Genomic DNA, 22,411 nt, shown 5'->3' with positions numbered 1-22,411 from the left:
ACGGCGGATCCTTATGAGATTGGTATTGTTTTAAACCTCGATCGACAAATATCGAAAAATTGGCCATTCCTTCACCCTCAACTAGGCAATTTTGTACAAAGAGGGGGTAATTTTTTTGTCAACATTTTTGCAAAGTCATCATACGTGCTTGCAATGACTAGCCTTAATTTGAATGGCAGAGACGTCATATGTCATGGTGGTTAAGCAATTTGCTTTTTTTTCACCTTTTCCTCCTTTGCGTTACAGGTTTGAGCCTGCCTCTTTTTCTTTTTTTTTTTTGCCTTATTTCGGGGCTTAAGTAATGGGATTTTTTCCTTTTAAAACAAAAACTGAATTATTTTACCGTTCGCTTAAACTTTTGTTTTTTCACACCTCTTCACTCAGGCTGCGTCTTTTTTTTTCTGGTTTTATAGACTTCTTACTGCACCACCTCTCCACGCCCGGGCAACGCCAGGTAACCCTGCTAGTAATAACATGTCAGCATGTTAAGCAAATATTGTATTGTAGAAGAAAAAGATTCCTTCCAGTGAAAATATGATCAGACATTTATTTCTGCTTCAAGTCTCAAGGGTTTCTTACTAACTCAACCCCACGTTATAATTTATGGAAAGTAGAAAGTAGATCTTGGGTTTACTCTCAGCAGCCACGTGACTCACATCTCCTATCTTTTCCTTTAGTCCTCACATTCCATGAACGATGTTTCTGACAAAGAGAGAAGAATTGCTGTTTTTCTGGGTCAGAATATATTCTATCTAACACTTATCGTTGACAAGCTTTTTGACCTTGAAGTATTTTTTTTTCTTAGCTCTTTTCATCAAGTGGCTTCATGCTGGAGCGATTTCCATAAACTCGCAATGTTTATATTCTGAATATATAATTTGGATTGTGTAGCTCACTAATAATTAAACAAAATAAAACTAAACTTTTCTTAAGGATCACACCTTCTGAATTCTCATCTTCAGGTGTTGGAATAACAGTCATTCATAGAAATATTAGCTTTAAGTGGAGTTGTACCCCATCACATGACTTGTGTCAATGGTGGATGCTTATAGATCTGAAGTAGAACCATATCTGTAATCCCTGTCTGTTTTTATGAAAATTGCATTAATAAAGAAATTTCTGGTTAACTCGAATTCAAATTCGAATGTAATGTCATGGTCTCATACGATCACAATAATTATAATCAAACAACTAGCATGACCTGTGGAAATTCCACAGCGGGTTCTTTCATATGTAATATATTGATGTTGGCATTCTGTGAATGTTCAGCGTAAATGGAGACACTATGATATTATTGTAGTCCTTTTGTTAAAACTGCAAAAAATATTTGTCTAAGCTAACAGGGACGCCTGGCATAGCTCGGTCGTAAAATACGCTTACATATATTTTAATTCATGCAGATTTCATATATATTATTATAGAGTTAATTTTCTATCAATTCTTATCTATATAATTATAAAACTCAAATGACCTTGTAACGTGTGTTGTAACCCAACATCTGGTTTACAACTTCCGGTTGTGCATGCGTACATAAACAAATAATCAATGTGACAATAAAACGTTTTACTGCATACGTTTTCAGCGTCCCAATTGTTTGTTTTTTTTTTTTTTTTGCGTTTAAATCATCCAAATAAACAATTTTTGTTTTTGTTTTTTTTTACATCATTCATTTCCATATTACATTTAAGTTATTTTAACACAATTTTCTTACAAATAAATCTACTTTAACCCATTGACAACCATAAGAGCATTTTACAACAGCAATTTACCCACCGCCTTCACTTTTTAAAAATTTATTCTCCATTTTTTAATACAATTTTCTTAAAAAACATTCATACATTTTCTTCTACACTACCAACATTAATAAATAACCCCGAGAATGTTTTTTTAATTTGCGTTACAAATAAATAATCAATGCAACATTAAAGCGTATTGTTTTACTGTACGTTTTTAGCGTCCCAATTGTTTTTTGGGTTTTTTTTTTTGCGTTTAAATTAAGATATATAAACATTTGAATTTAACTTTAAGTATTATGGTATCTGTTCAGTGCACATTTACCTATACGTATGGCAAAGCACTTATAATTCAATGGCTGTAAGTTTTTTTTCAAAAATAAACAATTATAAACAGAACGACTTATAGAAATCTATAGTCTTTTTTCATTTTAATATACTTTCATAGAAATGTTTGTTATGTCACAAAAAAACTATTTTCTTTACGTCAAGTGTCATGCTCATACATTAATTCCATAGCTAATATAACATACCGACCCAACGGGTCACGGATAGTCTAGTATATTATAAAGTTGTAATTTCAAAAATAAAAAAAATATATCCATATAACTTAGACACATCAGTTTGAATTGAAACTAGAACCAAAACTTGTGATATATATATATATATATATAACTTGAGTTCCTTCAGTTATAATCGAAATCGAAACCAAAACTTGTGATAAATTCTTGATAAAATTATTTATAAAAAAAAATAGGTTATTTGAGTGCCATCAGCTATAATCGAAACCGAAACTAAAACTTATAAAGCATTCTTGGTAGAATTATTTATTACGAGAAATGGAAAGTCATAATTAAATAACAGTCACTCGGAAGAAAAGATGTAAGCGCGACACACAAAACGCACACGCTATCGTATTAATATAGATAAGACAATGACGTAATTCAAGATATTTATTTAAATGAAACGTCGAGGGTCATTGTGTTTTTATGTGCGAATTTGCACTTGTGATAGAGTTCATATGTGTGTGTAAGTTCGTTTTCATGATAATGTCATGATTTGTGTATATGTGTGTCAAGAGTCTGCAATTCAAAAGCTTAACTCATTGTTCTAAGGGAGATAACTATTTTATTAAAGTAGTTGAAAAATCTTTTTCTTACATTTAACTCGAATGTTTTAAAAAAAAATTACAATATCGCTGCATTTTATACTTTTGTTATTAATGTGATCAAATTTTGCTGCATTAAATAAAGTAGTTGAAAAAAAATCATTTTTTTCTCACAATTCTTAGTAAAATAAAATTACCTCCCTTAGAACAATGAGTTTAGCTTCTGAATTGCCTTAATGTGTATAAGGTGTTGGATTACGTGTGTGTGTGTGTGTTTTTAATAGTAGTGACTATGTCGGCAGTGCTAATTTGTTTAAGTAAGATGTTTCGGCATTCCCATGTGAATTGAAGCTGTAATTATATCACTATTGAAAGTTGTGCATGTTCGAATAAAATTGGTACTATTTTCTCGTAGTGATTTCGAGATTCGAAGTGTGCAAATCGATTAGCGTCGATTGGCCTATCTGCCAGGGTCGCCTGAGTGCATTCTTTTATAGACGTCTGCATAGTGTATTGGAGATACGTATTTTCTTTGTGCCTAACATACCAGTTGACAAGTTGTTGTGTAGATGTTAGGTTTGCGCCTGCACATGGTCACTTTTTACTAACCCTGGTTCGCACAATTACCGCATAATCACATTTGACACACCAATTCTTGTTAGATCACCGAAGCTAAGCAAATTTTAATCTTGTCAGTATTAAAACAGGTGAGAATTTGGAAATCCCAGCTGCTATATGAGCTTTCTGCTTATCTCGGCATTGTTTTCGTTCATCCTGAATTTCTCCTAGTCACTGGAATCAAGCAGTGTCAATTCAGAGCAAGTGTGGTTGGAGATTGTGCAACCCTTGCTTCACAATTACATGTGCAGCCACTCCTACAGGAGGTATCCATTGTCTTAAACTGAAGGAAGGCGATTATGGTTCAGAGTAGATATTCATAAATAACAAAGATTTTATTTTATTTATATCTGCTAGAATAAAAATAATAATATGGGGTTCAGGGCTGCGGAAGGAATACACAGAGGACCTCATTGATTCTCAGGATGGGTGGGGTGGGGGGTCGCTAGTGTTGGATTTGGCATCCAAAAGAAAACGTTAACGTTTAAAATGCAGCTGAAATGCTGATGTGATAAAATCCCATGCAACGTACCGTCTTCTCTCTCTTCGGATCTAAAAATAATTGTCAACCAATGACTTTAAATAGAATGCCCGTTTTAACGCTTAAATTTATGGTAGCAATTTAATTCTTTATTTTAAAGTAAATATCCTCTTTCTTACTCTAAAAATAAATGATACAAATCTAAGACAATGGCTGAATCCTTAAAAAATGAACTCCAGACCACAGTGAAATGGAGCCGTAAATAGATACTAACATCTAATGCTAGTAAGACTAAGCTGCTTTCCTTTAATAATTGCAAGAAGCCTCTTCAACAATCGATATCCATGACTCCCTACATGAGAATTCTTCCTTCAAACTCCTTGAAGTAACATTCACAGGAAATATGAACTGAAACAAACACAATGAGGACATTGCAAAGACTGTTGCAAGGAAAGTGGGCTCCCTCTATCGTGCTAGAAAACTACTCACACCTGAGAGTCTCTTGTACCTCTACAAGGCCACCATTCGCCCATGCATAGAGTATTGTTGCCACATCTGGGCTGGTACAACTACCACTAGCCTCTCCCTTAGGAATAGGGTCCAAAAAAGAGTCTCCAATTTAATAGGTTTTGCTTTGTTAACAAGGCTCCAACTCCTGTCCCATCACTGCAATATTACATCCCCGTGTCTGTTTTACAAATATTTTATTCTTTTAATTAAGTATAGTTAATTCATAAAATGTTGGACAACAACAAATTAACTTTACTACTGAGGTCACAAATATAAAAAACGTTTTTTTAGAGGCGGTGAAATTTAAATTTAATTTAAATTTCACCGCCTCTAAAAAACAGTTTTTATATTTATAAATCATAGAAAAATATTTTTCTTGTGCAAGTATGTGTACCGTTGTACACGTTTACAGACAGGACCCACACGATGTAGCAGTCTACGTCGCAAAGGAGACCAAGACAAAGAATAACTCAAATTCACTTTTTCGTGCAACAACATTTATTTTCTCATTCTCCCGCCACGTGTGACTTCTCATTACGACTGTGTCTTCCCTAACATGCTCTCTCTCTCCTTTTTATAGTCTTTTTCCTTACAGTGATGTCATTTCGCATTTTGTATGCATTTGCATATGTGCGTCCATGCTGTTATATATGTGGTTTGTTCCAAAGATTAACTTTCGGCATTTATAATTCAAATGCAATTTTGCATATATGGCGTAATCTAGAGGTTCAATTTTCAAAAATTCTACACATTAAATTAGGCTGTATTTCGATAATAATGCATCGAATTTTGGCTTTCAAATGGTTTGTTGTGTCTCGTTTAACATCGTAGACATGAGACTTTATATATCTCTCCTCCCAAATTGTCTAATTGGATTAAATCATATGAACGAGATCGCTAGGTGACACGTCCATTTCGTGAAATTTGTTCATCAAATGTGAATAAAATAAATTTGCAAATGTTGCTTGGGAGTCAGTCTCTGTATGATGAATTTCCAAACCAAGCTGAACTCAAAATAACTAATAATTGCCAAATCTGCAATTAAAGAAAAGGTGCTAGTGTACTTACTGATCTGCGCTATTTTTTAAATCGTATTTCCCAGTTTAATTAAAGCTTTGATATGTTTTTTTATTCAATTGTATAGTTAAAGTATAGAATAGGTACAAAACACCCTCCCCATGTTAAGAATGGCTTTTTAAATAACGTTATTTCAGCATGGATCAATAAGTGCACTAGTACCAAAGAGAAAAAAAATTGTCAATTTAAAGTTCGCCGCCTATTAAAAAAAAAATATTTATAAGCTGTATCCGCTAGTGCGAGAAATGGGCTCAACTTTGGCATTTATTATTTACAATGTTGTTCAGGAAATACTGGCCGATTCTTTGAATCATTTTTACAAAAGTTAATTTAGGTTTTTATCATACAAAATTTAACATCTTCCACTCTATAGTAAAGGCCAATGTGTATGTATTTGTACATAATGATATATATTTACTAGAAGGGAGACCTAACGTTGCTCGGGATTGAATGAGCATCATCAAATGTTTCGCACTTCAAATACTTTTATCGTCATCTAAATCAGTGAAATCGCACATTTATCAATCAAATCGATTGATTGCCTGCACTAATCATGGGACCCACCGCGGTGTACAAGGAGGAAGTTTCACATACCTCCCTGCAATGAATTAGTCCACAATACATTGTAGTTTACAATGCACTGTAAATAACCTACTGTTCCTTTTATAATTATTTTTATATAATGCTTGAATTAAATTTTAAAATACAAAAGTATTATGGTTCAATTGTGCTCTACATAGAAACATTCCCTTTGTATGCACCTCTGTCTTATCAAAGAACCTACTAGACCCTCCTGTTTGTGTGGCGATAAAACTTCTCAAATGCACTTGTGATGTTAGGCTGTCTAAGGCTGTTAACTTTGGTCAAGATCGGATTGTTCCTTCTTTAATCATAATTTTTCTGGTTATTGATTTTCAATACTTATCGGAGACATTTTGATGTAAAACCTGTCCAAAAACACTCCCAAACACAAAGTACATTTATGTGAAATTATTAAAAAATTGGGCAAGCTGGTTCAGAGTCCATAGTGAACAAACTCACGCACACAGACAAAGTGTGTTTTAAAAATATCAATAGAGACAGATTTTTATAGAGATACCGACCCATTTGGCACAATCTTTTCTTTTTCCTTGATCGATTGATAAGGTCTTTTTTATATTTTAAACTTTCTAGTTTGAGACGATTTCTTTATTTCTTAATTTCACCCAACTTATCGTTACTTCCATGAACAACACTATGAGATGATTTGGAAACGATGGGCGAGATGGGCACAAAATTTCATTTCTTAAAAGGGTGACAAGTATTTTTGACGGAGTTGAAGACGACCATATTGTAGTCAACAGAGGTGCAATCCAGTGGTAGTGTGTTCCACAGCCACAGGGAAGAGAGGACATCATCATCCACAGAACATTAAGAATAATGTAATAAATTTTGTTGGCATAACTATTGCCTTAGTAATGAGTATTCTGTCTATTCCTGTTTCGTTAACCAATCACGTTTCTACATGCATACAAATAGACAAAAAAGACCATATATTCCTAAGAGTATATAGATTATGAATTGACTTCATTTTGTATTTGTATTATCCGAACAACTGTCATCTTCGGTGTTATCCTCATATTTTGAGATACAAACACTGACTTTCTGTCAAGCTCCAGGAATCTTTGTTGAACTTTAGAATTCGTACGGAATTTCGAGCGGAACCCTTTATGTCATCCACAGGGGGGTAGTATGCTCTCGTTGTCAGTCATGAGTGGGTAGAAGTCTTAACTAATTCGCAATTGTATTCTTAGTATCGTCTGCACTGAGGATTGACTCTTCAACCTCCAGAAGCGTGTCACTTTGAGCTGAATTTTATTTAGTACTTTATTATGCTACGGGTTCTTGTGATCATGGCTGGTGGAATGAGAGCACGCTATAACTGTGGATTAAATAAGGAGTTTTGTGCAGATTCCCGAGTTTGATAAGACATACCCAAAGAATGTTAGAAGTTCCATTGGCCGAAACGTTGTGAGAATGACTTAAGATGAGAACAATGGTTTGAATAATATAAATATAAATTTTCGATCCTCATCTCAAAAATTCAGAAAGAGGATTCTACTTCGTTTAGTATTAAGTTAAATTTATTATTTTTTTTTTTTTTGCAATGTCTTATGAAGACTAAAAGCTGCTTGAGGATAAGATTCAATGAGATGGTAATGATTGTCGGTTGAAAGATCAAGAATATTATGGGAGTATTCATATATGAAACAAACTTAATTTTATTATGGAGACGATTTATGAAACGTTGATATTGGATATAAAAATGATAGTTGCATTCTGTAGGCAAGCAGCTCATGGTAGTGTGGTCCACATATAGGAAGCCATTGCAAAGAAACTCGGTTCATGGAAATTCCATGAGATGCTAAGCACACTTTGTAAGAATGAAAAGTTCTGTTCAGTTGTGGTAGAAAGACGAGTTCTTGCAGCGAATATCTTATAAGAACCAGAGATTAAAGCTCAGTCGAGAACCTTCCATGGAAATAATGATAGAATAGAGAGACTAGTGAGAAAGGGGCTTTTCAAAGGTACAGAATCGATCATCTCCCACTAGATTGCAAAGTCAATTTTGTGTTTTATCAAGGCAAGAAAGTAGTGCGCAGGACCTTCCCAGATGGTAGATATTAAATTGCTACCCCTCTCAGCAAGATGTGACACAAGTGGGAATGTCCAGTCAGCGTCCCTAAAGGAGAGGCACTCTGGCTTAGCTAAAATTGCCTGGACATCCCCATCAGCATTCCCCAGTAGAGACCCTCCTCAGGCAACAAGCGATAAACTTGCCTTACCCAAAAACCAGATGACAAAGCCTGGGAAGACGGACCTCCTAGGTCATACCCAGGCAGCTTACCTCAGTCCGACAGATACTGGGCCAGCTCCTGGCCCCGCACCTATCAGGCTAATTTTCAAGAACGGATTCTTGGCTGGTGCTTTCTACCCAGTCTCCAAGCAACCGAAGCAGCAAGAAGATTCATTCTGCAACATTAAAAATGATGGGAAGTCATAATGGATGGTATGACTAACTACAGCTGTAAAAAGCTTTACAAATCCAGCATTACAGCCAACCATGTTGGGGGCACCATCTGTCTTTACTGACACAATTTTCAACATATCTATGTTTGTTTCTACACAATATCTTTGTGACAATGTCACATATTTCCATGTTTTGGAAGATAAAGTTTCTCAACTAAGCAACCTCTCATACAAGACCTGGCGATGATTACCAAGTGAGCTGACGATGTAATATTAGCAGTTTCAGCAACTAAAAATTTTTTAAAAAATCTTAAGTTCTCATTTACTTGCCTCCCCATGAGTTAGGCACAAGGTAGAATTTTAATGTAGAAAACTCCAGCTTTCCCAAAAGAGTCACTGGATTGGTTCAAAAATTAAAATATTCCCCCTTCACGGATTGCACAGAGAACAGAGGTGCAGTTTCAGAAGAGATACTACACTTAGATCTTAATCAAAAGGCCGATTAGTACTCATGCTGCATAGTTAACACTCGAGTAAAAAAAACTAAAAATGTACAAAACTTTTACCGACACGTTAAAATTTAATTTTCTACCGACCTGTATACTTTTAATGTTTCTGAAAAAAAAATTTTTCTTTCAAAATTTACAATTTTCATGTTTTTTTTTTTCAGGGAAGTTTAATCATCCTCTCCCCTCCCCCCAATACGAGAACGGATTATATATAAAGCAAAAGGAGCTATACATGCAAGGGGAAGGAGTTATAGATATGAAGGTTTAGCAATTGTTTTATTGATCACAACAGCCACAAAAATATTTGCAAGTGACATTTTGAAATTACAAGCATGAGGTGATCATTTTAAGGAACTTACACAGAAAACTGACCCTCGCTCTCTAAAAATCAAACTAATTTTTCTTAAAAAAAAAAAAAAAAAAAAAAATCGGTGCTAATGCACTTATTGATCCGCGCTATTTTTTAAATCGTATTTCCAAGTTTAATTAAAGTTTTTTTTTTTTATTATTCAATTGTAAGGTTAAAGTATAGAATAGGTACAAAACACCCTCCCCTCCCCATGTTAAGAATGGCTTTTAAAATAAAAACATTCTTTCAGCACGGATAAGTGCACTAGTACCAAAAAATCATTTAATAATTTGACTAGTTGGTGTTAAATTTATATTGTAATCCAAAAACCCAAATGCTAACCTATCTGGTACAAGCCAGGCTCAACGTTGCTTAACTTTGGTGATCTGATAAGAATTGGAGTGTTAACATGATACAGAATGTTTTTTTAGTAGCTATTTTGCCTGATAAAACTTATTTTCTTCAGCATTCATACTGGGATAAAAGTATAGTATCTGTTCTGTACTCACGCAAAGAGACAATTCTTATTGTTTCACCATCTACAGTGTCCCTTTGAGAGCTGGATATTCACTATATTGTAGCAATAATTAGATACAAATATGTAAAAATAATGTTAGAGTCAGTAAATTTTCCACATAAGGTTGAAATCAAGTAGAGAGCAGAATTATTCATTGGAAGTTGAGTTAAAGCAATATGTACAGGAAGTTATGTCACTGACAGAAAGTCGGTAGTGAGACGTGGCAAACAATCTCATGAGACCTTTTTCTTATTGTTGAATCGTGTGTGTGTGTGTGTGTGTGTGCATGCAAGAGAGAGAAAGATGGAATGGTGCGTTTATTTTGGATAACTGTTCACTCATCCATGGTAGATGTTTTGAGGGTATTACTGTTAGCGAACTAAGTACATCCCTCGACGTTGGACGAACACGTGTTACTGAATAGCCGGACGCCATATAGAATATCCACTCAAGACGAGGGAAATAACAAAATATATAGGCCACCAAGTTCGATAACTGGATACTCATGCAGAGAGTGATCCAGACGTAACTCAGTGCCCGCCTGGCTTTCCCCGGAACATGACGTCAACAGTCGGAGTAAGCCGAGCGTCACAGAGGAAATTAAGCCATCTGATGTAATAAGGCTCAGCCAATGACAATGTAGTGTGATGGTTTTCAACGTGACACGCGTTCACGCGAGTTGAAAATTCAAAGCAGCAGACGACAATTTGGAAGAGGAAGAAAAAAAACTAATTAGTAAAAAAAAAAAAAAAAATGCACACCATCTCATTCTTTCAAAAACCCACGAATTTTACAGCCTTAAGTGAGCAGCTAAAAACACTGCCGGAGTGCTCGACTTTTGTCAAAATTACTGGCAAGGACGAAAACTTGTGCATTATGTGGACACAGGTGCAATTATAAGAGGAAAGGTAAGCGATGGCTAAGCCTGGAGGTGTCAGACTACCAAATGCCGAACCTCTACATCAACCGGACCGGTACCTTTTTTTGCCATCATACTTAAAATCAACTTGTGAGTGGTCGAGCAAACACAGAAAGACCTCCAGCACGAATGTGGAATATGATCCACGCACACCATTAATAAAACGGTCTAAGGAAAGAACATCTGTTTCAATGAAAAAAAAAAAAATTGTTATAACATTTTTCTTTACAGTTAATAAAACTTTAAATTTAAGGTAGGTTTTCGTTTCTTGTTATGCTTTCATCAGCGACACTCCGCTTAATTTACTCAGCGACGTTTGGCTTACTCGGCTGTTGACGTCATGTTCTGGGGAAAGTCGCGCGGACCGAGTTGCATCTGGATCACTCTCTGCATGAGTACCGATAACTTTAATATTGCTGGTGTTAAGTATAAGTCAAAGTTCGAACAATAAAAAAAAAACAAAAAACAAGTCTCTTAGAATTTCAGTAGAGGCTCCCATCTTTGTCAAACAGTCTGTGACATGTTCCATTCAGAATTCATTCAATTTGGATTTCTTCCTTAACCAACATTTCCTTTTAGTGGCCACATCAACTTTCAAACGTTTGTCACTTAGAAGATTTGATGATTTTTAAAGTTTTTACCAAAGATGCGTTGTGTGTTTTGCAAAGTACTTCAGGCAACTTGGGTACTCTGAAGATTTCTTGCAACATGGCAGATATCAATACACCTGCATTAACAGCTTCACTGAGTGCAAGAGTCTCGGACGCCAATGAGCTCTTTGTTACTTGATCAAGTTTTTTTGATGATCAGCATATAGGAGTCAGTCTATTCATCTTACCATAAACAAAGATGACAAATCCAGCCTGTGAGGAACCATCCACCAAGCTGACATTGGTAGCATCCAAATAGCAAACCACACTCAAATCTGAAGGATTTCCTAGCTGTGGAAAGGATATAGACCTGTCGTTGATTTTAGCTTTAATAGTGACTTGTTGGCTTAAAAAAGTAACTTCACCTTAGATTTTCCGGTATTACTCATCCTACATGCATCAAATGATACATCAGGTCGAGTTTGGATAGATACCCACATCATTTGACTTGTTAGTCAAAGTCTGTCTTTTCCCATTCACTCAGTTCATTTTTTCCTTAAGGATCTCCCTTTCTTTATATCTATTGGAGAAATAGATGACACATCATTGTTTTGGTTTATAATGATCCTATCTTCCGTTTGTCCAACATACAAACTCAGAAATTTGAAGGTTCCATTTTCATGCATTCCAACCTTGCATATTTTCTGTAATTCTGAAATCACTTTAAATGATCATTTCAACAAAATATAAAGTCATCTACATGCATTGCCAAAATACCCATCAAGTTCTCAAATCATGCCAAAGAAACAGTGCATTATCATATGCACTTACCATTCCTTTTAGTTTAGTTAATTCCTGAGTAACTCTTGTACCATGAACGGAGCGCATCATTCAATCCAAAAATACATCTTTTCAGTTTCCACACAGATGATGGTGAAATACTTTTCTTTCGTATATCACCTTGCAAAAATGTTGACATGAAATCAAGGATCTCCACCTGCCAATTCTTAATGGAGGCTGTTAGCATTACAAGACGCATAGCTTCACCGCTGCATGTTGGAGTTTTTAGGTTGCGTGAATTTTCTTCGTAGCCACATGCTACAAGACGAGCTTTCGTTATCTTTTTGGGTGAAAGTGCACTGAAGGACCATCCAAAGATGGCCAATGTGCACTTGTCCAACCTGCAAAAGGTGTTTAGACAAACTACGCTTTGACCATCGTTACTAATCTGTTACTTTTACAAGGAAAGACTGCTTGTAAGCAACGTCAACATTTCGTTGCAAGACTTCAAGGTGCTAGTGCAAAGAGTGATCCGCTCTATTTTTTAAATCGTATTTCCAAGTTTAAAGTTTTATGTTTTTTTTATTCAATTGTAAGGTTGAAGTATAGAATAGGTACAAAACACCCTCCCCATCCCCATGTTAAGAATGGCTTTTTAAATAATAACGTTATTTACGTCCGGATCACTCTCTGCACTAGTACCGACTTCAAACGTCTTTTCTTTCCTCGCCCCCCTACTCGTCAGTAAGCTAATTCCGACACAATATTTCTTTTGGTGCATGAGCAAACGTTATGTAATTTCTCAGCCTTCATTCTTTTCTCCATTCTAGAGCATTTTTTAAGGCTTCACAATGTAACTAAGTTTGGTGACTTTTCAGCTTACAAAAGCATATTTATGAAGGGAAACTAATGTCTAGAAGTTGTCTTTTGCAATTTTATATATCTTCCTAAAATTTTACAGTTGACACTTAAAATCTAGTACCAGGCCAGCAGTTTTCATTGATTTTTTTTTTTTTTTTTTTTACATAGGCATCACCACATTATCAAGGCCAAGAGGCCACTCAAGGATAAGGGTTAAAGAGTGTACAGTAGAAATTGGACATTATAGTAATCATTAGTAATGAAAATTTGGTAAAGTTAATAACTTATATGGAACGGCTCATCAAGAACTTATTTACGTTAGACTTGAAGACAACCATATTGTAGTCAGCCGGAAAGCAGGAAAACGGAAGACAATTCCACAGGCGTGCAGTTCTAAGAAAAAAGCTTTGTTCGTGGAATCTACGTTTAGGTTTAGGCACAGATAAAGAGTGGGGGTAATTATTGATAGTGTTTACAGCTAGACGAGTGTTTCTTGTGAAAGTTTGGCGAGGGGGGACCATAGATTGAAGCTCAGTTGAACACTTTCCATGAAAATAACGATACATCAGAGACAAACTCGCAACATCTCTTCTGTGAGATAAAGGTTGCAAGGAAGAGAAAAGGACATCTCCTACGAGGCTACGAAGTCTATTTTGAACTCTATCAAGGCAGGCCAAGTCCTTTCTAGCAGCTCCTGCCCAGATGTGGCAACAGTATTCCATCCTTGGACGTACCTGGCTCTTATATAGATTGAGAATAGCATCAGCAGTGAGATATCTACCAGATCGATAGAAAGATCCCACCATTTTTCCAGCGGCCTTGGCAACTGATTTGATGATTTAAGATCAGAAGTAATGGTCAAGCCAAGAAGTTTGTCAAAACTTGAGGCCTCCTGAAGACGAGAGCCATTCATTTCAATTGATGTCAGATGTGGATCAGAATGTTGATGTAAAGAGAGAAGCTTGGTTTTAGATGCATTAAAAGTAACCAGCCATTCTTTACCCCATTGTACTACGTGCTCAAGATCAGAGGAGAGAGAATTGGAGAGAACTTGGTCGTTTACTGTCTTAGATGTGCTACCATAAATGGTAGTGTCGTCAGCATAGATGTCTACAAATGATGTAAGGATGTGATTTGGAAGATCATTAATGTAGATCAGGAAAAGAGTTGGGCCCAGGATGGACCCCTGAGGGACACCGGCATTAATACTGTGAGCTTCTGATTTTTGCCCCTCAACTACTACTCTTATGAACCTATCAGAAAGAAATGATTTAATAATTGAGAAGACATTTCCAGCAATACCATAGCTAGAGATCTTATGAAGTAAACCTTTATGCCATACCCTATCAAAGGCCTTAGATATGTCAAGAGCAATTGCCCTAGAAAGGTTGCCTCCGTCGAGAGATTTGCTAATCCTATGCGATATAACTGTAAGCACATCTGCTGTAGATCTAGCAGAACGGAAACCATATTGAGTGTCACTAAGGTTATTTTTGTTGAGATGGTTGATTACTTCTGTATTTAACAGATTCCAGCAACTTACTCATGATGCACAGGAGACTTATTGGCCTGTACTGAGAGGGGGATGAGCGATCACCTGAATTCTTAAATACAGGGCATACTGATGAAATTTTCCAGGGAGATGGGAAACTATTCTCCTTAAGACAACGTTTAAACAGTTTTGTAAGTATGGGCGCTAGTTCAGGTTGAAGTTTTTTGAGTACTATAATTGGAATACCGTCAGGGCCAGTTGCTTTACTGGAATCAAGGTTTTTGATTAGCTTGGCAACATCACGTACAGATATACATATATCACATAGCGTGTTTTCTGATACAGGAGGAAATATTATGACTTAGTAACAAGAGAAATCATTTTGACAATGTCAGCCTCTATGTATGCACTGACACCTTTCAGGCCTCCTATAATTACCGGAAATTTAACTGCTTTAATTGCCTTTACCCCCTCTCTATCACCAAAACAAAATGTTCTGTTGGATTTAAAAGTCTTCACTAACTGCTTATCTCGGTCATTTAATGTATCAAAAAATACATTAAACCAAAGTTCTCTAGTAACAGTTCTAGAACAGGAAGAATCCAACACTGCCATACCCAGTGTTTCTTTTACAAGATTGGACATTTTTATATTCGGATCATTTATCAATGTTCAATAACAGATTTCGGAATTAATGAGGTGTACATGGTCTGAATCCACAACAATGTTAATATTTCTAGGACTAAAACCAGTACAGTCTCTGGTAAAATGCCTAATAGAACCACATTTGGTGAAAGTGCACTGGGGGACCACCCGAAGACGATCAATGCACGGTTGCCATACTGGTTGTTCAATCTGCAAAGGGTGTTTATTCCGAAAGCCGTTCTTAACATGGGGAGGTTGGGGGTGTTTATTTCGAAAGGCATTTTCTCATTTTCAACCTCCTCGTAATCAACGTTTTAAAGGTAAATCTTCGGGTGGTCCCCCAGTGCACGTTCACCCCACATTTAAAACAACGCATTGTCCTACCTTTTCTGTCCGTTGGATTCGTTTTGTTTCCTCGATAGATTTTTTGTTCCCTTTCCGATTGAAATTTACAGTTTCAATTTCTTCCATGATAGTGGGAACTGGTTTGCATTCCAATGAAGAAATATTAGAAAGCACTTTGTTTTTTAAAGTATCTTTCATTGCTGCATAAGTTAAACTTCCATATGCTGTCCTCGTGAATTTTCTGTTTTCTTCCAATACAATTCGCTGCATTTAAAATAAAAAAAAAATGCTTAGACACCTTCCGGCAGAGGAATTCCGTATTCACGTAATTTCTGGCACAAGAATTTATAACGCACCAAAACGTCGTTTATGTTTATTCCAGCAGTTCTTTTGTAAGAGTAAAATTCTTTGAATGGCATGTATGCCATCGTGTTTTCGTCTCTTAAATATATCTCGTCCAACTTGTCCGTAATTATTTTTAATTCATCAGTTCGGCCGATATCTGTGATGTCTAAGTGTCGAACGCATTCTCGTATGTTTTGTGGCAATGACAAAATACTGCCGAGCCCTGTTTTTTCTTAGGTAAATCCATGAAGATAGACCATATACTTATGTCATGTTTCCATCTTTCTTTCAATTGTGTTTCAACACAAGTTGAACAGATAATATCTGTCACACGAAAGAATACGCTCTGCTACCAATGTTAGTTCACTTAGTACATCCCACGACGTTGGATGAACACGTGTTACTGATAGCCGGACGCCATATTGAATATCCACTGGAGACAAGGGACATAACTAAATATATAGAAGAAGGCCACCAACTTCGATAACTCTAACTTTAACAATTACGTGCGCATGCATGTATATTGATGTATATTGTAAAGAAAAAAAAGGGGGGAGGGGAAGACTCCCTCTCCTCCCACCCTTCAAAAAGATTGTTAAACCCTAGATGATTTTGTGCTGTTTTCTATTCATAATAGTTACATTTACAACATTTACATAACCACTGTTATTGAGAAGAAGAAAAGAAGAAGGGAGTTAAGAAATTGTTGCTACGATGCATCATTTACACAAAAGCACAATATACATAGCTTGAAGCATCGATCCTTGCAATGTCACAATATTAAAAATCGACCTTATAAATAGATATAATATGTCACACGTTGGCACATCGGCTCTCGTTAGATAAAAAAAAAGAAAATTCAATTTTGTTTTTGATGGGAATTACTCCAGACCAAGCACGAAACACTCTGATGTAAAAAAAAAAAAAAAAAAAAAAGCGCGCGCACACACACACACACACACACACACACACACACACACACACACACATATTGATATAATAATAACCGTTTGTTTTTGGTTAACGAAACGGATCTGTAAAAAAAAAATGTACTGAAATTTTAGCATGCTAGAGGAGCTGTTTTGCATGAAAAATAAATATTTGGATCTTGGAATGTAACTATGCTGTTATTCTTTTATACGTGCTCTGTTGTTATATTTGAAATACATCGAGCTTCTAAACAAAAAGGATTGGTATACACACGGAGTAAAATATAATTGAATAAACATATTTTACCAAAACAACATATATATTACTTCAAGATCAAAAACTAGCCAATAGTAAGTGTTTGATACATAGATTATAACTCAGAAAGTAGCAATTCTTCCTCCTTTGTCAGAAGCATCACACATGAAATGTGAGGACTACAGGATAAAATAAAGGAAACGAAAGTTACACAAGGTTCACTTTCTACTCGCCTTAAGCAACGTTGACTTGGTCAGTACCAAATGAGTGATCATTTTAAAATACCAGGTGCTGTATGTAGGAGGATGTTAACACCTCCCTGCAAGAACTGCAAAAGCCTAATATTATCATCTTCTCTGACGACGATATACAAGTGACTGGAGATCATTTGTGATTTTAATATTCCCATAAAACTTCCTCTTTTGAAGAAAGCCGGTTTGATGTTCTTTTCTCTAACAGCCACTTGTAATTTGTTTCGCTATGTCTTTTCACATTCCAAGCTCTGTTCACAACTTTATTATATGCAAAAAGCTTTACTATTCCTTTCAGTAGCGCTAAGCCGATAAGTCCAGCAGCCTTGGAAAATTGATAATTTGATAATCCTTATGATAGTGAGCAAAAATTATGGTCGCATAATTTTGCTAGTGTATATGACGATCCACCTGTCCCCATCCTCAATAAAGAGGAAGTAATTCATGGGAGGATGGTATGACAAACGAATATATATTACACTACTCCCCTCCAAGGAATTACCTCTCCCTTGGAGGATGGTCTCATGACAACAAAACAAATACTATACTACTTCCTTTAAAAACTTTCTGGGAGAATGATATATTGGCAATAGAACATATACTAAACTAATCCCTGAATTGAGCATTGACAGATAGTACAATAGTACACTGATAGAAGTCATAGTATATCATGACTTCAGATCAGATGCTACACTACATTATCTCCCTTCCAAAAAAAACGAGAAGGTAATGCCTGGGAGAATAGTATCATGACAACAGAACAGATACTACACTATCTCCCTCCTCCTATTGAACATTGGAAGATAATACACGAGCGTGAAATAGTTAACTGAATTAAGCATTAAAACATAGGGTAAATCAGAAAAGTGCCTGACTCAGTCAGCAGCAAACGGTGTTTCGTTAGATTTAGTTCCTGATATTAAAGACTTTCTGTTTTAAGTCTTTACTCTTCTGGTTCTCCAAGTTTTGTACTATTTTTTATTTATTAATTTCCTTACTAAATTGTTAGGTGAAAATACAGAATATAGAAATGATAAGAATGGCTTTCTAAATAATCTTTTGCAGTTTATAGACCGTACTAAAATAATAATGTTATTATTTAGAAAACCAATCTTAACTTTCATCTGACAATTAAATTTGGGAAACTGAAACTCTCGCCAGAAGATATAGTGGGTGCAATACGTATCCGATACAAAGCAAAAAGTTGATTTATTTTTATTACACGAAAACGAAAACAATAACAAAGTGTTATTCTAATGTATTGTTGTATGATGAATACAGATTTTGTATCAAAAATCATATATAATTATGCATTCACTAGATATCTAACGTTCAAAAAGTATCCAATACAAAGAAAAAATAGTTATAATTAGCCAAATATTTGTCATGTGATAGTTTAGAGAGTTACGTTAATCCCGATAACTCTTGACGACATATTATTTATTTTGGTCAATTTAGTCGCACTGTTTATATAATGTCTAAAACTGGAGAATTATCGGAATAGACAAAAAATCAATTGTTCAGCTACACATGGATGGCTCAGAGTATAGAAACATTTCTTGAATATCCCAATTACGACTGTTGGTGGCACGATTCGTAGATGGAAGTCCTATCAGTGCATTTCAAATCTGCCACATTCAGGGCGTCCTTCCAAAATTTCTAACCCTATGGCTCGACTTTTGGTCCATAAAGTAAAGAAGGATCCACAAATAACTCCTTCTGAACTCCAGAAAACATTAGAAGCATCTGGGACATGTGTATGCAAGAATACAATTAGGACAGTGCTTCAAAAGAAAGGATTCCAACTGTGGAAACCAAGAAAAGCTCCTATGTTAAAACCAATTCAGGTCAAGAATCGTCTGAAATTTGCCAAGGAACATTTGGAGAAACCTTCAAGTTTTTTGGATAAAATATTATAATCAGACGAAATGAAAATTGAGTTATTTGGTCGAAATAGTGTAAGTCATGTATGGAGACAGAAGAACTCAGCGTTTGATCCAAAGAATACCATTCCTACAGTGAAGTTTGGAGGTGGGAGTATAATGGTTTGGGGATGTTTCTCTTCAGCTGGCCCTGAAAAACTTTACATCATAGAAGGTGTTGTGGTGGCAACCACTTATTTGCATATGCGAATAACATAACACTATAAATGGCAAGCCTAGGTTGACCTTGGTGTGTCTTACTCAAATGCCACCGGAAGTGACGCCGAAGAGCGTACATGTCCTCCCACCAAGACTCTCTGACTCGACACCGTCATTTGTACATATTGTAAATATACCTTTTCTTTAATACACTTATTATTGCGTTATCTTGTTGTTTGCGTCTTCATTGTATTTCCTTACTAATCATTGTTCAACCTTGCAACCACAACAGAAGGGAAAATGAATTCTCAAATGTATCGAATGTATCAAATGACAATAATCTCTCGAAGTCTGCAGAGGATTTGAACTTGCCTAATGGTTGGGTATTCCAACAGGACAGTGATCCTAAGCACACGGCTAAGGCAACTACTACATGGTTTCAGGAGAAGGAAATAGAGATATTAGGATGGGCAAGTTAATCACCTGACCTCAACACAATTAAAAATCTGTGGCGAGACTTGAAGTTGATTGTACAAAAGAGCGAACGAGGAATCTGACAGAACTTAAACGAATCTGCCAAGAAGAGTGGGATAAAATTCCAGTTCACATTTGCAATAATCTTGTACGGAAGTATCCCAAACGTTTGGAAGCTGTTATGGCGAGTAAAGGCCATATTACTAAATACTAATACTATTTTTCTTTGTATTGGATACTTTTTGAACCTTAGATATGACATTTATGTAATTATCTAGTGAATGCGTAATTATATATGATTTTTGATACAAGATTTGTATTTATCATACAAAAATACATTAGAATAGCACTTTGTTATTGTTTTTGTTTCTTGTGTAATAAAAATAAATACACTTTTTGCTTTGTATCAGATACTTATTGCATCCACTGTATTACGGATTTTTTTTTACAAGATGGTCACCACTTATCAAGGCTTGACGGCCATTCAAGGATAAGGGTTAATGAGTGTATGATAGTCCTCAGAACAACAGCATATTAATCATTAGTAATGGGAATTTGGTATAATTTGTTTTTTTAAGGGGACGACTCAGCAAGAACTTGTTTACATTGGACTTGAAGACGACCATGTTGTAGTCAAATGGAAAGCACAGATAGAGAGTGGGAGAAATTGTTGATAGTTGTAGCTAGATGAGTGTTTTTTTTGTGAAAGTTTGACAAGGGAGGATCATAGATTGGAACTCAGACGAGCATTTACCATGAAAATAACGATAGAGCAGAGACAAGCTGAGGTTTAATATCATGAACTAAATCTGTCTGAACATCGTTTGCTGCAGATTTTGAGTCAGGTACTCTTCTGGTTTGCTCAATATGATAATAGTAAAGTCTCAGTTTCAAACAGACAGCTATCAAATCTCCATTATTAATAGAAGTAATAGCATAGTTGCGCCTTTAGACAGATACCAACTCTCCATAGTAATAACTTCGGGTTAGAATCAAAATTATTAAGATTTAAAAACAAAAAAATAGTAAATTGCCATTGAAATATGACACAGTTCAGAGAGAGAAAAAGTTAAAACTTTAAAAGACAGACTACAGGATAAAACAATGCACACATCACTGATATCCAGATCAAATGACAACAGGATGTCTGATTTCTCTATGCTGGCTATTGTTTCTCCTTTTATTTCACTGATAATTGTCCAATATAAAAATGTATATGCTTTTATTTGAAATGTTTTAACGATATAACCACTGCAAAATAAAATCCATTAAAAGGTAGGCGGGCGTATTATTTGGTTTCTTCAGACAACTGTTCTCATCTTTAGTGTTGTTTTCACATGAAAATGAAAACAGTAGTCCGAAACAATTATAAATAATACGAATAATCAATCCTCATCTAAAAAAAATTTAGGGTGATGTTTCGATTTCTGTATGCTTTCTAGTGATAGGATAATTCCAACATTTTTCCCGATTCCGATACAATTACTGACTCTGTACTAAATTCCTGATTCCGATAGAATGACTGATTTTGATTCCAATTCCTTATAAATCTCTAAATATTTAATTATACAGAGGTTACTTTCCCCTGTTTAGCGTAAAAACACATGTTAAATGTGTAGACATTTTCTCAAGCATAAAATTACACTTGTGAGAGATGGACTATAGATTTTAGTTTTAATGGTAGTTTTAAAATCAATAAATATTTATTATTTTAACATTACTACCAACAGTGAAAGATTTTGTTTTTAACAAAATCACATAAAAAAAAAACAATTAAAAGAATCGTTTTTGGCATCGAAATATAGGCACAAATCTTTCCGATTCTGATACTCCAAAAGTTATGATTTTTCCAATTCCCGATTTCGATTCCAATTAATCATCCCAACGCTAATACTTTCATTTTCTTAAAATATGAATGACTAGTAGATTACATTATAAATATGTCAAGTTTTAAGGGATAAGAAACGAAAGTCCATTATTTTTAACAGGTTTGTTGAGTCGAGGAGGAGATACGGAGGTTTTAGAAAGAAGCGGAGTCAAGCTCAGAAGAATGCAAGTCGAACTCAGAAATCTGCACAGAATTTCAAACGGAAATCTTTATTTTACAGAGGTAGTATGCTGTCCTTCTGTCAGACATGACTGGATAGAGGTTTTAAGTAATTTAAAACTGTATTTTTTGGTCACCCACACTGAGGATTGAACCTTCAACCTTCATGAGAATATCACTTTACAACTGAATTTTACCAAGTGTCTTTGCCCGGGCGTAAAATACGCTTAAATATGATATTTTAATCTGTCCAGATTTCATATATATTATTATAGATCGATTCTTTAAGCGGAGACTTATCGAAATAATGCAAAGCTCAACAAATTGCTGTGGAGCTTATGCAGAATATCAAGAAAATATGAAAACGACAATATAAAATTCTATACTAATGCATCTAGATTTATTCATTTATTTATTAAGGATGATACATCAACTCGGGGTGTAGGATAATTAAAACTTTTTAAACCATGGTATTTCAAAGGCTT

General features: G+C 35.3%; 1 protein-coding gene across 1 annotated transcript in view; it reads right to left on the bottom strand.

Annotated features, from left to right (window-relative positions):
- The window catches only part of LOC145297558 (uncharacterized), a 653,359-nt gene extending 636,942 nt beyond the window's left edge, over nucleotides 1-16,417 (bottom strand). The window contains exon 1 of the mRNA XM_080143565.1: nucleotides 15,583-16,417. The gene's annotated coding sequence lies outside the window, so the exon portion shown is untranslated. The remainder of the gene's footprint in view (nucleotides 1-15,582) is intronic.
- Between the last annotated feature and the right edge of the window lie 5,994 nt (nucleotides 16,418-22,411).

This window comes from Euprymna scolopes, chromosome 18 (assembly GCF_053919585.1).
Source record: "Euprymna scolopes isolate OS-2025 chromosome 18, ASM5391958v1, whole genome shotgun sequence".
In the NCBI taxonomy this organism is placed as follows: Eukaryota; Metazoa; Mollusca; class Cephalopoda; order Sepiida; family Sepiolidae; genus Euprymna; species Euprymna scolopes.
The sequence above is the reverse complement of the archived record's forward strand: the minus strand, read 5'-3'. Positions and strand labels throughout refer to the sequence as shown.